Here is a 16,194-nt window from a genome sequence, read left to right on the forward strand (position 1 = left end):
TCTGACAAAGGTTTTGTATCCCGAAATACGTAAGGAACTCTTACAACACGATAAGAAGACGACAATCCAAGTGAAAACAGGGCAAAAGCTCTGAATAGATGTTTCACCAAAGAAGATGCGGGAATAGCTAACAGCCACATGCAAAACTGCCAAACATCATTCATTGCTGGGGAAAAGAAAATTAAAACCACGATGAGACACCACGACAAACCCACTGTGTGTGTCCTAGTCGTTCGGTCGCGTCCAGCTCTTTGCAGCCCAGGCTCTTCTGTCCATGGGATTCTCTGGGCAAGAATATTGGAGTGAGTTACCATTTCCTCTCCAAACCCACTAGACTGGCTTTAATTTTAAAGCTGACAATACTAAGGGTTGAAGAGAACGGAAAGAAGCTGGGACTCTTACATTGCTGCCAGGGACGGCACAGTTAGACGGCACAGTCGCTAAGGAAGACAGCTTGGCAGCTTCTTACAAGCTAAACAGAGACGTGCCGTCCTTTCGTCATTTTGCTCTCAGCATCGTCTTCGTCGTGGGGCCCAGTCCCAGTAAAGAGCCCTAGTGGGGTGGTTCCAAGTCTCCAGAGGGGCCGGACCGCTCCAGCCCCTCAGCTCTCACTTGGCAAAACTCTTTCATTTTCAGCTGCAGATCCCAAATCGGCCAGACAAGCTTTCCAGTAGTCTTGCTGGCTATTTCTGGGTCTCCTGTCCGCAGGCCCTAGAATACCCCCCTTTCTGCTTTCTCCCACACAAATGCAAATAACATGCTTGTCTTGAGCTGCTGAAGTCTGTCCCTGTTAGCTTGTATCTACTTTGAGGTTCATGGGTACATTCTGTCATCTAGCTCTGTTCTAAATGTTGTTCATGGGGTTTTGGTTTTGCTATCTGGCTACTATTTTTTTAATGTCAAGATATGAGAAGACCCCTGATCCCTGCTGCCACGGCTGTTATCTTCCCAGACTTCTCAGCTGCTCATTCGAATCTTCTCTTCTGAAGTGAAAGTGTGGTTTAGTCGCTGAGTCGTATCTGACTCTGTGAACCCATTGACTGTAGCCCACCAGACTCCTCTATCTTCCAGGCCAGAACACTGGAGTGGGTTGCCATTGCCTTCTCCAGGGTATCTCCTTGACCCAGGGATCGAACCCTCGTCTCCCGCACTGCAGGCGGATTCTTCACCGTCTGAGCCCCAGGGAGCTGACAAACCCTAATTTATCATGCTTGCCGTGTGCCAGACACTGTCCAAACACTGCTTCCTAAGGCTCTTAATCTGCCGCACAGCATGAAGCAGGCACCGTTGCTACCCTCAGTTTACAAATGAGGGAAACGAACCTCAGAGAGGTCAAGGTCACACAGCCTTCTGTGAGAGAGGGTTCACACCCAGGTCGCTCACTAACCCCTAGATGATGCTGCTTGCCCGGAGCACAAGGGAGTCGTCCCGCCTGGGGGCCACGACCACCGTCCCCACCCGCCTCCCCCGCAGGCCTCCTGAAGACAGGAAAAGACGGGGAAATCGCACCGTCCCCCAAAGACCGAGCTCAAGTCAGCTCTGAGAAGCGCAGTGAACACACCCAGGCCAGTACCCCCGGCCCGCTCCCGGACCCCCAGCCCGTCTCGTCACCGCCGAGCCGTCACAGGTGCCAGAATTCCTTGTTGGCATCTTTGTCCTCCCCATGAGCTCAGAGAACATTCGTTATTCATCTCAAATCCCAGAGCTTATCCTAGAGACTGGCAGCCAGCAGGCTCTCAATAAGTGTCCATGGAATTGAGCAGGCAACAGCGTCTCTTAAAAAAAAAGAAAATCTAGCTCAAAATGTACTTGAAAGCAATATAATTGCATCTTTTAAAAAAAAAAATTCTGTAATTCAGAGGTTTTACCAAGCCTGGCTAATGAGTTTTTCTGGGTATTTCTTCAGAAGAAATACAGTCTCAGATTCTTCCTGGTATTTTAACTGCTTGTTTCCAACATGCAAAGATTGCTGCTTCTGATGCTAATTTGCCAGGGAGATTCAAGAAGCAGCAGCTCCCACGCCCTTCAACCATGTGCCTGCCAGCAAAGAGACGAAGCCCAGAAGCAAAGGCGCGGCGTGTCTGCGCTGGGCCTGGAGGGCTGCCCCCAGAGTCTCCTGGGAGTGAAAAGAAAAACGCACACCCAAACAGAGAGGAAGGTGCAAAACCAAGCGTCAGCTGAAAGAAGCAATTCATTACCTGTTTTGAGTCTCACAGTTTCATGCAGGACTTTGCTGTGAGAACACACAATTATGTTGTAGCTGTGTTTACTGATGTGCAGATCAGTGGCAGACATTGCTCCACAAATATAAAGGCAGGTCTTTGTAAGAAAATGTATGGCCGCTCTCCTTTTCAAGAGAACCTTCTAGCACTTCCTAAGAACAGTCATAAGTGCTCCAAAGATATCTCAGTCATTTTCTGGGCTTTAGCTCAATCTCTCTGTGACTCTCTGTAAGAGTTGACTAAAAATACCTCTGCCAAAAAAAAAAAAAAGAATAGAGAGAAAAGTGGTGACTTAGAAACAGGTAGGAAGTATCTCTTGAAAAGAGCTGGGGCCTCAAGCCCACGCCCTGCCCTCACAGGACACATTCCGAGTTTGGCAACCACACCTGGGCAGCGGGGGAGCAGGTGGATGAGCACGGCCCGGCTGGGAGCTGGGGCAGGGAAGCTGCTGGCTTGCCCAAGCCCCGGCCACCCACCCCGCCTCCCCAGCAGGCACATCTGGACGTCACCGAATTACCAAGAAAGCTCCCCGCAGTCTGACAGGTGCACAGAGGGTGAGATCTGGCTTCCTCCTTGACCAGATGGGACATGAATTCCTTTTTCCCGGCACACACGAGCCGCTGCCTGCAAGGCCCGCACTGACACAGGCCCGAAGGCTCCTGCGTCCAACTTCACTCCATAAGACATCAACTCAAAAGAGCTACAGACAAAAAAAACATGCGGGTCTGGGAGGCTCTGGGAGCATAGGTTCTCAACAGTAAACCGTGGAAGAGGATAACACGCTCCTGCTGGGGGAACCCTGAATCCAGACGTCTGGGCTGAAGGAAGGAGGCTGGCCAGCACCACGCTGCCACCCAGAGATGAAACAGTCTGCCAGACCTGCCTGGGGGTCGTTGTTCAGGCACTAAGTCGTGTCCGACTCTTGGCAACCCCATGGACTGCAGCCCGCCAGGCTCCTCTGTCCATGGGACTTCCCAGGCAAGGATACTGGAGGGGGTTGCCATGCCCTTCTCCAGGGGATCTTCTCCACCCAGAGATCGAGCTGGTGTCCCCTGCGTTGGCAGGAGGATTCTCCACCGCTGAGTCACCAGGGAAGCCCCTGCTTGGGGAGCATCTTATAATGCAGCTGGCATCATTGGGAACAGCCTTATCTCAGAGATAAGGCGGACAGCAGAAGCCCCTGAGATGAGCCCGGAAAACATGTTGCTTCTGACTGAGGACGAGGCGACACGGTCCCTGGCCCCCTCCACCCTCTTTCAACGGAAAGACATCACCTTGCAACGTCCAGGAAGATCTGGAAGGCCAGAGCACAGCTCCGCCCTCCCACCAAGAAGCTGCGGCAGGAGCAGTAGCTCCGTGAGCCCCGTCCAGGCGGCCGCGCCCACCCTGCACCCCAGGACCAGAACCCGGCTCAGCCCTTAGCGCTGAGTACACGTGTGCTGTGTCAACTCCTTTTAAAGAAAACACACAACTGTCGGGCGTCTACGAGCCACAGCCATCCCTGAACATGAGAGGTTCACTCACTCACTCTCTCCTTCACACATAACCGTAGACACAGACCCCTCCCCAAACCAAACAGACAAAAATTCCTGGAACTTGTACGCCTGTGACGGGAGGCAGACAACAAACAGCTCAGGAAAAAATACATAAAGCAGGCGAGGGTGAACAAATTCCTCTCCTCTCCGGCTTGAGAATCTGACCTTAAGTTAACTTTCTAGTTCTGTTTCTCTGGAAACCTAATTAAAGACACCCACAGAATGTCAATTATGTTAGGAGGCAACATTGCTTATGATAAAAATGACCCCTGATTGATAACTTGCGTCTGGACTGGAAAGAGCCATAAATGTCTGATGGGGACAAGACAGCTTCGGGCTTCCTTGACTGTGATGACTTACAACTGAGCATCTCCCCAGGGAGACCTTAACCCAAGACACAGCCCACGCCTACTCGATGCGAGGTTCCTTCTCCAGAGCGGGAGCTGTCACTCCACAACGGGGGAGGGCGAAGCTCCCGGGAGGCCGGATGGACAGTCCAGCCCACAGGGCACGCAGGAGAGAAGCCCCTGCCCCTGCCCTGCTGGCAACCTTTGATTCTATTCAGGGCCGTCTCAACAGACAGATGCCCAGTGTGGCGAGTGAGTCTTGTGGGTTGGAACGCTAAACAACCTGAGGAGATCCCTGTAAGCTCTGTTCACCGTATACTTGACGCTGGTTAAATGCTGTGTGCTCAGTCAGTCGCATCCGACTCTTGGCGACCCCACCGACTACAGCACGCCAGGCTCCTGTGTCCATGGGATTCTCCAGGCAAGAATACTGGAGCAGGAAGCCATTCCCTTCTCCAGAGGACTTCCGGACCCAGAGACTGAACCTGGGTCTCCCGCATTGCAGGTGGATTCTTCACCATCTGGGCCACCAGGGAAGCCCAATGCTGAGAAAAATGAGGCGGAGCAGAAGAGTGGGCTGGCTGAACCACATGCCTCTGGTGCCAGTTCGGATCCTTTCAGGTCTAAACAACACTTCCCACCCCACTTTGCCTTTGCGAGTTAGCTCCTGTCCACTGATTCATCTTCAGGCTCTGCTCAGACACTTGCTGGGGAAACTTCCCCTGCCTGCCCACCAGGCCCAGGTCAACCTCCTTTGCAGATGGAGTCTCACAGGAATGGGTTCCTTGCCTCCTGAGCACCATCTTGGGGTATCGGCATACACCAGGAACATAAGGACCCGGTTTCTTTCTGAGAGCAAGAAGCATACCTGGCTGCTCACCATGTCACCCCAGCGCCTGGAGAATGTCCGGCAGGAGTCGGAGCTGAGTAAACCCTGGCAGAACGAGTGAGTGTTACAACAAGCCATCCGAAACTAAGCAGAGGTGGGCAGCGCTCCTCACTCCGCACCGCATGTTCCTGCTGCGTCTGTTCATTGGCGACACCCCGTCCAGAGTACGACCCGAGAGCCCGCCGGCCAACGCTGCCATCTGTCTCAGAAAATTCCAGAGTCAATCTCCGGTCGTATCAAGAGTTACTGGGAAATGTATTTTTTTTTAAAGTTAATTTTGATTTTGAGACACCACTGTTACATAACCATCTCTTTCGGGGGAACTTGCAAAGTGAAAGGCTAAATTTAAAAAACATAGTATTGCCTTCTCCCTTGCTAAGACTTAAGCCCACCTGTAGTTATTTATTTTCCTGTTGGACTAGAAAATCCACTGGGATCTTGTGCTGTCTCTACCCTAGCTCCTGGCACATAAATGTTTGATGGATGAATAAATAAGTGAATGAATAAACAAAGAATCTCCCCCTTCCCCCCCATTAAAACAGAAAATCACTAGACAAAATCTTGGATAAGCTCAGGGTGAAGAACTGGGGTAACTTCCTGCAGCTGCTCATCTTCAGGGAATTCTAGCTCTGAATGGTGGCTGACGGGGGCAGCCTGCAGCTGGGAGAACCAGGCGGGGAGGGGCCTTGAGAGCTGCCGTCAACTGCCAGTTAGCTCAGCAGCCCCCTCCCCTCCCCTCCCCATCTCCCCGCCTGAAGCCAAGGACCGCCCAACACGGAGGCACCCACCGTCCTGGACGCTGGTAGCGCTTCGGTGACACACGCCTCTAACACTCAGAGCACGCAGCACTTGTGAAGCGCATGGAAAGCAACCAACTACCCGTCCCCATGGAAAGCGGTCCTGGAGTTTCATAAGGAAAACTGACAAAGATTCCTTTGTTTTCCCATTAAAGTCTTGACGGCATTAAGGGATAAGCCAGACCAGTCTACACTGAAATGAAGGACAGACGCCTTGGCTGGCGCTTCTTACGTAAATAATGACCCCTAGGACACAATTGAGCGACTTCCCTTTCACTCTTCACTTTCCTGCATTGGAGAAGGAAATGGCAACCCACTCCAGTGTTCTTGCCTGGAGAATCCCAGGCACGGTGGAGCCTGATGGGCTGCCGTCTGTGGGGTCGCACAGAGTCGGACACGACTGACGTGACTTAGCAGTAGCAGCAGACTGACTTTAAAAGCCCTTATTTTCTGAGTGTAATGTATTCTTTGCTGCCCAGCTCTCCATCTTCAAGAAGGGTGCACTAACTGGGCAGTTGGCGCCAGCGGTGAGGGAACCGGGCTGGGCTTCGAGAGGCGCGTTAGCAGCACGGCCACCAGCTGGCTAGGTGGCCCTGGGTCAGTCACCCTGCCTTGTTTAATCCTTCCCCCTCGTTTTTAACACTTTCAGGTTTATAACCACATTGACAGGAAAGTACAGAAATTTCCCATATGCCCCCTCACCCCAAATACACAGGTGTCAGCAACATCACTCACCAGAGCGGTCTTTTTTTTTACACCAAGGATGACCTTCACTGACGCATGTTCATCACCAAAGTCCACGGTTCACCGTAAGGTTCACGGTAAGGAAGGGAAGAGCGCTGCACATTCCGAGGGTTTGGACAAAAGTCTAATGACACTGATCTGTTACCGCGGGCTCCCTGGTGGCTCGGCGGTCAACCATTCGCCTGCAATGCAGGAGATGCCGGTTTGACCCCTGGGTTGGGAAGATCCCCGAGAGGAAGAGGAAATGGCAGCCCACACCGGCATTCTTGCCTGGGAAATCCTGCCGGGCCACAGTTCATAAGGTTGAAAAGAGTCAGACAAGAGTTAGGGACACAACAACAACAATCCTTCACGACAACGGCACACGAAGTACTCTCACTGCTCCAGAAAACTTACATATCCTGTGCATTCATCGCCCCTCTCCCCCAGACTCCTGGCAACCGCTGATCTTTTTACTGTCTCCATAGTTTGGTCTCTTCAAGAATGGCATATAATTGGGATCTTTGCTTTTCCTCTGAAAAGAGAGGTTCAAAGCCTTTACGTCTGTAAGAACACTCAGGGCCCACCCACAGGGACTGAACAGTTCTAGGTGGCAAGTTACTCGCTAACGACTGCAGCTCTGCTTCCAACACGCAGCTCTGCAGCCGGGCCCGCCCTGCAGCACGCGGAGGCACAGGGCTCACGTGCAGGGTGCTCATGGGACGGCCACAGGTCTCGGGCTCCTTGTCACGGTGAACCCAGAGTCCTGTGGCGTGTTGCACACAGACGAGTCATTTCTGCAGGCAGACTGCTCTGAACACAGCTCCACACTGCCTTGCCTACTGCTTCCCCAACCAAAATGCAAACCCCATCACGGCAGTGAGTGGGTCTGACTTGTTCACTTAGAACAGTGTTTGGTGCTAGTAGGTAGCCTAGCGAGGTTCTAGATAAACATTTATTGAATGGTCATCCAACATGATTTCTCTGGGTCTCAGAGTTCTGGTCTCTAAAGGACCCTGATTTTTTCTTTTAATGTGAAAGCGAAAGTCGCTCAGTCATGTCTGGCTCTTTGCGACCCCATGAACTATACTGGAGTGGGTGGCCTTTCCCTTCTCCAGGGGATCTTCCCAGCCCAGGGATCAAACCTAGGTCTCCCACATTGCAGGAAGATTCTTTACCAGCTGAGCCACAAGGGAATTTTTAATGTGCTCTAACTCATTTCAGACTCTTTCGTCCAAAATGCAGTACTTGGATGCAATCTCAAAAACGACAGAATGATCTCTGTTCGTTTCCAAGGCAAACCATTCAATATCACAGTAATCCAAATCCATGCTCCAACCGAAACCCTGAAGAAGCTGAAGTTGAACGGTTCTATGAAGACCTACAAGACCTTCTAGAACTAACACCCAAAAAAGATGTCCTTTTCTTTATAGGGGACTGGAATGCAAAAGTAGGAAGTCAAGAAACACCTGGAGTAACAGGGAAATCTGGCCTTGGAGTACAGAATGAAGCAGGGCAAAGGCCAATAGAGTTTTGCCAAGAGAATGCACTGGTCATAGCAAGCACCCTCTTCCAACAACACAAGAGAAGACTCTACACATGGACATCACCAGATTGTCAACACCGAAATCAGACTGATTATATTCTTTGCAGCCAAAATGGAGAAGTTCCATACAGTCAGCAAAAACAAGACCGGGAGCTGACTGTGGCTCAGATCATGAACTCCTTATTGCCAAATTCACACTTAAATTGAAGAAAGTAGGGAAAACTACGAGACCATTCAGGTATGACCTAAATCAAATCCCTTATGATTATACAGTGGAAGTGAGAAATAGATTCAAGGGATTAGATCTGACAGACAGAGTGCCTGATGAACTATGGATGGAGGTGACATTGTGCAGGAGGCAGTGATCAAGACCATCCCCAAGAGAAAGAAATGCAAAAAGGCAAAATAGTTGTCTGAGGAGGCCTTACAAATAGCTGAGAAAAGAAGAGAAGCGAAAGGCAAAAGAGAAAAGGAAAGATACACCCATTTGAATGCAAAGTTCCAAAGAATAGCAAGGAGAGATAAGAAAGCCTTCCTCAGTGATCAATGCAAAGAAATAGAGGAAAACAATAGAATGGGGAAAACTAGAGATCTCTTCAAGAAAATAAGACATACCAAGGGAATATTTCATGCAAAGATGGGCTGGATAAAGGACAGAAATGGTATGGACCTAACAGAAGCAGAAGGTATTAAGAAGAGGTGGCAAGAATACACAGAAGAACTATACAAAAAAGATTTTCATGACCCAGATAGTCACAATTGTGTGACCACTCACCCAGAGCCAGAAATCCTGGAGTGTGAAGTCAAGTGTGCCTTAGGGAGCATCACTATGAACAAAGCTAGTGGAGGTGATGGAATTCCAGTGGAGATATTTCAAATCCTAAAAGATGATGTTGTGAAAGTGCTACACTCAATATGCCAGCAAATTTGGAAAACTCGGCAGTGGCCACAGGACTGGAAAAGGTCAGTTTTCATTCCAATCCCAAAGAAAGGCAATGCCAAAGAATGCTCAAACTATGGCACAATTGAACTCATCTCACATGCTAGGAAAGTAATTATCAAAATTCTCCAAGCCAGCCTTCAACAGTACCTGAACCGTGAACTTCCAGATGTTCAAGCTGGATTAGAAAAGGAAGAAGAACCAGAAATCAAATTGCCAGCATCCATTGGATCATCAAAAAAGCAAGAGAGTTCCAGAAAAACATCTACTTCTGCTTTCCTGACTATGCCAAAGCCTTTGACTGTGTGGATCACAATAAACTGTGGAAACTTCTTCAAGAGATGGGAATACCAGACCACCTTACCCGCCTCCTGAGAAATCTGTATGCAGATCAAGAAGCTACCGTTAGAACTGGACATGAAAAGGAGTATGTCAAGACTGTATATTGTCACTCTGCTTGTTTAAATTATATGCAGAGTACATCATGAGAAACACTGGGCTGGATGAAGCACAAGCTGGAATCAAGATTGCCGGGAGAAATATCAATAACCTCAGATATGCAGATGACACCACCCTTTGGGCAGAAAGCAAAGAAGAACTAAAGAGCCTCTTGACGAAAGTGGAAGAGGAGAGTGAAAAAGTTGGCTTAAAACTCAGCATTCAGAAAACTAAGATCATGGCATCCAGTCTCATCACTTTATGGCAAATAGATGGGGAAACAAAGGAAACTGTCAGATTTCCTCTTTCTGGGCTCCAGAATCACTGCAGACGGTGACTGCAGCCCTGAAGTCAGCAGACGCTTGCTTCTCGGCAGGAAAGTGATGACACACCTAGAGGTGTGCTGAAAGCAGAGACGTTTCTCTGCTGATAAAGGGCCACATCGTCAGGGCTGCGGTCTTCCCAGTGGTCACATTCGGTTATAAGAACTGGACCGTAAAGAAGGCAGAGCACCAGAGAATGGATGCTTTCAAACTGTGGTGCTGGAGAAGACTCCTGAAAGCCTCGTGGACAGCAAGGAGATCAAACCAGTCCATCTTAAGGGAGATCAACCCCGAATATTCACTGGAAGGACTGATGCTGAAGCTGAAGCTCCAGCATTTTGGTCATATGATGCGAACAGACGGCTCATTGGAAAAGTCTCTGATGCTGGGAAAGATGGAGGGCAGAAGGAGAAGAGGGCGTCAGAGGACGAGATGGCTGGACGGCATCACCGATGCAATGAGCGTGAACTTGGGCAAACTCCGGGAGACGGTGAGGGACAGGGAGGCCTGGCGTGCTGCGGTCCGGGGGGTCGCAAAGAGTCACGACTGGGGACAGAACAACAGCAGCAACAGCAACAGCCCATTTGGATTCTGAGATTTTCAGATTCCATAAGCGACCATCAGCTCAACTACTATGAGAAGTTTTCTTGTTACTGAAATGACTTGTGTGAAGTGCTTGGCACAGGTGACTGGGTTGACCCAAAATCTTCCAGACTCAAGACTGCCTGAAGGACAAGAGGCATCACCGGGGTGGGCGTGGCGGCCAGGCTGCGGGACTCACACTGGTCCAAAAACTTCGCCCGAAGTGGTTGTGAGTAAAGGAAGCAGCCACCTACACGGCCCCCCACTCTCTCCATCACCCCATCTTCCTCTCAGTCAAACGCACACATGGTTCTTGCTGAGATCACAGTGTAGCCTATGGCCAAAAAGCAAGTAAAATGAACCACATCTGACTGGCGCGGGGGCATGATTCTTTTGGCACTAGATTCCGGCCAAATGAACCACCCTAGTCTGGGCTCTTCCGGATACCCCACCCTTCTCCACAGCTGGAGAATGAATTCCCTGCCCTTAGCCTCATTTTTAGCCTTCCGCCATCTTTCCACCACCCATCCTCCAGCAAGAAGCCAGCTTGGAAAAGGAAATGGGAAGGGGATAACACTGCAAGCGCCCCGCCTCTGAGGGCACCCTTGCGTCCGCGCCTCTCTCCGCGGGCGAGCTGCCGCCCTGACCGTGCAGCGTGTCCCCGGCCGGCCCGGCGCCGCGCCCGCCCTGACCGTGCAGCGTGTCCCCGGCCGGCCCGGCGCCGCGCCCGCCCTGACCGTGCAGCGTGTCCCCGGCCGGCCCGGCGCCCTCGCGGACACGGCAGCAGCAGTCGCGCCGGTGCCGCTCGGGGTCTCGCGGGGACGCCTGCCGGCCCCGCCGTGGCTCCGTGGGCCCCTGCCCCCAGCGCAGCTGCCGGGGCTCCCGCCGGCCCTGGGCTCTCCGGCCTCTCGCCTCACGCTGGGCCTCCCTGGCCCCGGCCAGTCCCGGGCTTTAAATACCGCGCACGCCCCCGGGGGCCACCTGTGCCTCGGCGCACGGTCCCCTCGCTTTCGCTCCGCTGACGCGGGGCTGCCTCCCTGGACGGCCTCTGCTCCCCCAGCGGCCGCCCCCGCAGCAGACCGCCTCCCTCAGGGCCAGCCAGGCCAGCGGAGTCTGGGCCTCTCCCCTTGCCCCTCCGCTTCCGCCCCACGCGGCCCCTCCGACGGCTCAGCCCGGCAAGCTCTTCCCTGGCGCAAGACCTCGCGCGGCGCCCGCTGCTCAGCCCTCTTTCTCCTGCTGCCGGCCTGCTCGCCTCCTGAGGCTCGGTCTCCTGCCGCCTCCTCAGGAGGCCTCCCCGGCCACCTCACGCAGCACGCGCCCTGTAATTTGCTGCACTCTTTCATCTTCTAGCCCTCACTGAATTGTGATTTTAAGCACGGCTTTACTCGCTTATCGTCCCCCTCACTAGGCCGCATCCTCCCTGAGAACCTGGGCTACGTGTCTTCTGTTCACCAGCTCAGGGCCACGCACCGGCCCGGCCCACGGCAGAGCTGTGTAGCTGGCTGACTGCACGTCCTGCCAGGTCCTGTGCAGGGAGGTTTATAGAAAAACCTGTGTGTTTCTACACAAGCCTCCGCCCCACCCTGAGTGGCTTCCTCATACCCTGCAGAATCCATGCAATGCGGTGTGCATCTGTGCTAAGCCGCTTCAGTTCTGTATGGCATTTTGCGACCCCATGGACTGTAGCCCACCAGGCTCTTCCGTCCATGGGATTCTCCAGACAAGAATACTGGACTGGGTTGCCGTTTCCTTCTCCAGAGGATCTTCCCGACTCAGGGATCAAACCTGAGGATCCTGCGTCTCCTGCACTGACACGTAGGCCCTTGGCCACTGAGCCCCCTGGTTTCCCACAGTCCTAACCCCATGCTCCTACCAGCTAGTTGGAAAGTACCCCCGACTCTCCCCAGCCTGCACCTACGTCACCTCAAGCCCGCTTCTCCAAAGCTGCACCCCCCTTCCCAAATCTGCAGCCGTCTCAACATGCAGCTTCCTGTCTGCTGCTATGGCAAGCTGGCCTTCCCCCATCACAACATGCACCGACTCTTCTGAAACTGCTTGCTTTATTTAATTCTCAGAAACAGAGTTCTAGGAGGCCAGGGACTTTGTCACCCTTTTTCACCATTAGCGCCCCAGTGCTAAGAGCGGGCCCAGTTCCTGGTAGGGCTACGCGCAATCCTCATTGAACGAATGAATGGGCCTGCGAACTCCAGCTCAGTTAAAGTGATTAGGTGTTCTTCCAGGGTTCGCTCCTTTTTTAAAGAAGCATTGAACTTATTTAGATGTGTCGGGTCTTGGCTGCTCATGGGACCTTCTCCTGCGGTGCATGGACCCTGAGCGGTGGCACACAGGCTTAGCTGCTCTGCCGCACTTGGGCTCCTGCTTCCCCCACCAGGGATGGAACCTGTGTCCCCTGCCTTGCAAGGAGGCTTCTTAACTGCGAGCTCAGGGAAGTCCCCTGCCGTTTTCTCTCTGCCATCACCTTTAAAGTGACATGTGACGTCTTCCCCTGTTTCTTTTCTCCTATTGTCTCCCAGAGTGCAGGCTCATTTCCTTTTACTCTCTGAATCTCTTGAGAAATGTCACGTACAAAAAGTTGATATATATTAAATAAATGCTTACTGGAAAAGTGGCTGAATTTTCTCTTCGACTCTTAATGTAAAAATGAGTGTGCAGTTGAAAAAGCCACCACTTCTATCATCGCCAGAAGGAAGACGTTCTGAAGGCAAGAAGGCAAAGGACAGGGCCAAGTCGCTCTGCTCTGGAGCCTGGAGAGACCAGCGCATCCAGCAAACGCCACCTCCCTGGCTGCAGGAGCCTGTCTGAAGCTCCTGCTTCTCTGAGGCCATAAACCCAGGAAGCTTAGCACCCACGGGACACGGCCAGCCTCACGGCCCTTCTTCCTGCCTGCTGATTCCAAACTACACAGAGCAGGGCTGAACGGTTGCAAAGGTCAACAAGACAACTGGGGAAGTTCAGAAACTTCTACAAGTCAACGTGTAGTGGTAACTAGTGGGCTAGCTAAAACCAGCACATAGTGGTGCCACAGAGAGTCATAACCAACACACAGAGTCCCTGGGCTGCAAGAGATCGAGCCAGTCCATCCTAGAGGAGACCAGTCCTGAATGTTCACTGGAAGGACTGATGCTGGGGCTGATGCTCCAATACTCTGGCCACCTGATGGGAAGAGCTGACTCACTGGAAAAGAACCTCGTGCTGGGAAAGACTGAAGGCGAAAGGAGAAGGGGGCAACAGGATGAGATGATTAATACGATCGCTGACTCAATGGACATGAATCTGAGCAAACTCCGGGAGACAGTGGAGGAGAGGAGTCTGGCGCACTGCAGTCCATGGGGTTGCAAAGCACCGGGCACGACCTAGCAACTGAACAACAAAAACATCCTGGTGACTGACTGTGATCCCACAATCCCCCCTGTATTGCCTGGCCTGGCTGCAAGCTCCTCAGGGAAGCCCCGAGTCTGACCATGCTGCCTGCCCTCCGACGCTCTCCAAGTCAGGGCCTCCCACACAGAACTCCTGATGCGACCCAGGAGAGAGTACAACCCAGTGGGCGCCATCTCCCCGCTCGGACGCTCAACCCAGCGGGCACGTCTCCCAGCTCGGGCACGTCTCCCAGCTCGGGCGCTCGTGTGTCTTCCTGCGTTAATTCATCCCCACCCTCACCCTCCCTGTGCTGCCCTGGCGGCTCAGACAGTGAAGGGAAAGCGTCTGTCCACCTACAGTGCGGGAGACCCGGGTTCAATCCCTGGGTGGGGAAGGTCCCCTGGAGAAGGGCACGGCAACCCACTCTAGTGTTCTTGCCTGGAAAATTCCATGGACAGAGGGGCCTGGTGGGCTGCAGTCCGTGGGGTCGCAAAGAGTCGGATACGACTGAGCCACTTTCACTTTCACTTTCCCTGAATTAAAACCAATTCAGAACCGGGGAAAACACACGCCACATACAGCCCACTTGGCTTGCCCAGCATGCCTGACATGCAGACAAGGGGCAAAGCTGCTAGAAGTCCCCTCGGCCCCGCTGTTCATGAGGCATAGTTTGTTGCTGCTCAGTCGCTCCGTCGTGTCCGACTCTGCGACCCCATGACCTGTGACCCTCCTCTGTCCGTGGGATTCTCCAGACAAGGACACTGGAGTGGGTTCCCGTGCCCTCCTCCAGGGGATCTTCCCGACCCAGGGATCGAACCTGCGTCTCCTGCATTGGCAGACAAGTTGCTTACCACTGAGTCACCTGGGAAGGCCAAGATATGGTTGAATATTCCTAAATCAACGTGGAGCAAATAAACAGCATCCCGACTCAAGCTGCTCTGGCAATTCTGGCGCGAGGACTCACGCTGCAGGGGTGGGGTGACACTTGTCTCCTAGAAAGCTGCGGGAGCCCCAGGCCGCTCCTCTGCCCTGGCTGTGCTGCCGGGAATGCTCAGCCCCTCCTCCCTTCTCTGAGACACAGCTGCGGCCCTCGGTTATTACGGGTTATCCAGGCTAACCGCAATGCCTCTTGGGCAGAGACCACGCGCACCAGCGGTCACAAATAAATGCCCTTCCTTGAGGACGCTGCTGCATGAGGCTCTGCAATCAAGTGGACGATGCCTGCCTCGGGAACTGGAGTCTGACCTGCCTGTGGTCCCGCTTCCAGTTGGAGAGCCAGCCGGGCATCATCGTCAGCAGAAATTACAATTCACCGCTGCCCGCCCGCCTGACGCTGCACCACGTGCTCCACGCGCGTTCTCTCGGTTGCACCTCACCGCACCTCTCAGGGGTTTTGGCCAATAAACAAGGGCTTCCCGGGGCACTAGTGGCAAAGAGCCCACCTGCCGATGCAGGAGACATAAGAGCCGCGGGTTCGATCCCTGGGTCGGGAAGATCCCCTGGAGGAGGGCATGGCGACCCACCCCAGTGTTCTTGCCTAGAGAACCCCGTGGACAGAGGAGCCTGGCAGGCTACAGTCTACGGGGTCACACAGAGCCGGACACGACTGAAGAGACTTAGCACACACACGTGTGCACACACACACACGTGTGCACACACACACACACACAGAGAAAGAAACGGACACCCAGCTGGGAGGAGGGCTGGCTCCTCACCAGGTCCTCTGGCTCCAGCACCCACTCGGCCCCCATCCGAAGGCCTGCCGCGGGCGGGGCAAGCTGAGGATTTCAGAGCAGCGGCCCTGGCCCTCTGAGGCCAGTGTGCTCTGACCTCACCTCTGCAAAGCGTCAGTTCAGTTCAGTCGCTCAGTCCTGTCTGACTCTTTGAGACCCCATGGACTGCAGCATGCCAGGACTCCCTGTCCATCACCAACTCCCGGAGCTTGCTCACACTCATGTCCTTTGAGTTGGTGATGCCATCCAGCCATCTCATCCTCTGTCGTCCCCTTCTCTTCCTGCCCTCAGCAGCAAACCCTCAGCAGGATGTTTTTTAGCCTTAACAGGCCTGCTGCTGCCACCCAGAGGGACGAGAAAAACGGAGGTGAGATCCACACGGGTGTGTGCCAAGTCAGACCACGCCCAGGATACATGGGCCGCATGAGAGCAGGTGCTGCCTCCCTCCAAGGGGGCTAGAGAGAAAGGGGAGTGAGGAGGGGAGGGCTAAGGAAGGAAAGAGAAGGGAAGGAGGGGAGAGAGGAGGGGCGGGAGAAGCAGCCGGATAGGGTCTGGCAGGCGAGGAGTGTGATGATGGCCTTCCGTTGCTCAGTCGACTCTGACTCTTTGCAACCCCTCTTTGCAGCTCACCAGGCTGCCCTGACCTTCCTCCAGAGTCTGCTCAAACTCATGTCCATTGAGTTCATGATGCCACCCAACCATCTTATCCTCCATCATCCCCTTCTCCTCCTGCCTTCA

General features: G+C 53.3%; 1 protein-coding gene and 1 pseudogene across 9 annotated transcripts in view; both read right to left on the minus strand.

The window, feature by feature from the left end:
• TTC7B (tetratricopeptide repeat domain 7B) overlaps window positions 1-16,194 on the minus strand; it is a 267,251-nt gene that overhangs the window by 156,234 nt on the left and 94,823 nt on the right. The gene's annotated exons all lie outside the window — the stretch shown is intronic.
• LOC128054906 (uncharacterized) lies at window positions 7,216-7,338 on the minus strand (annotated as a pseudogene).

This window comes from Budorcas taxicolor, chromosome 10 (assembly GCF_023091745.1).
Source record: "Budorcas taxicolor isolate Tak-1 chromosome 10, Takin1.1, whole genome shotgun sequence".
In the NCBI taxonomy this organism is placed as follows: Eukaryota; Metazoa; Chordata; class Mammalia; order Artiodactyla; family Bovidae; genus Budorcas; species Budorcas taxicolor.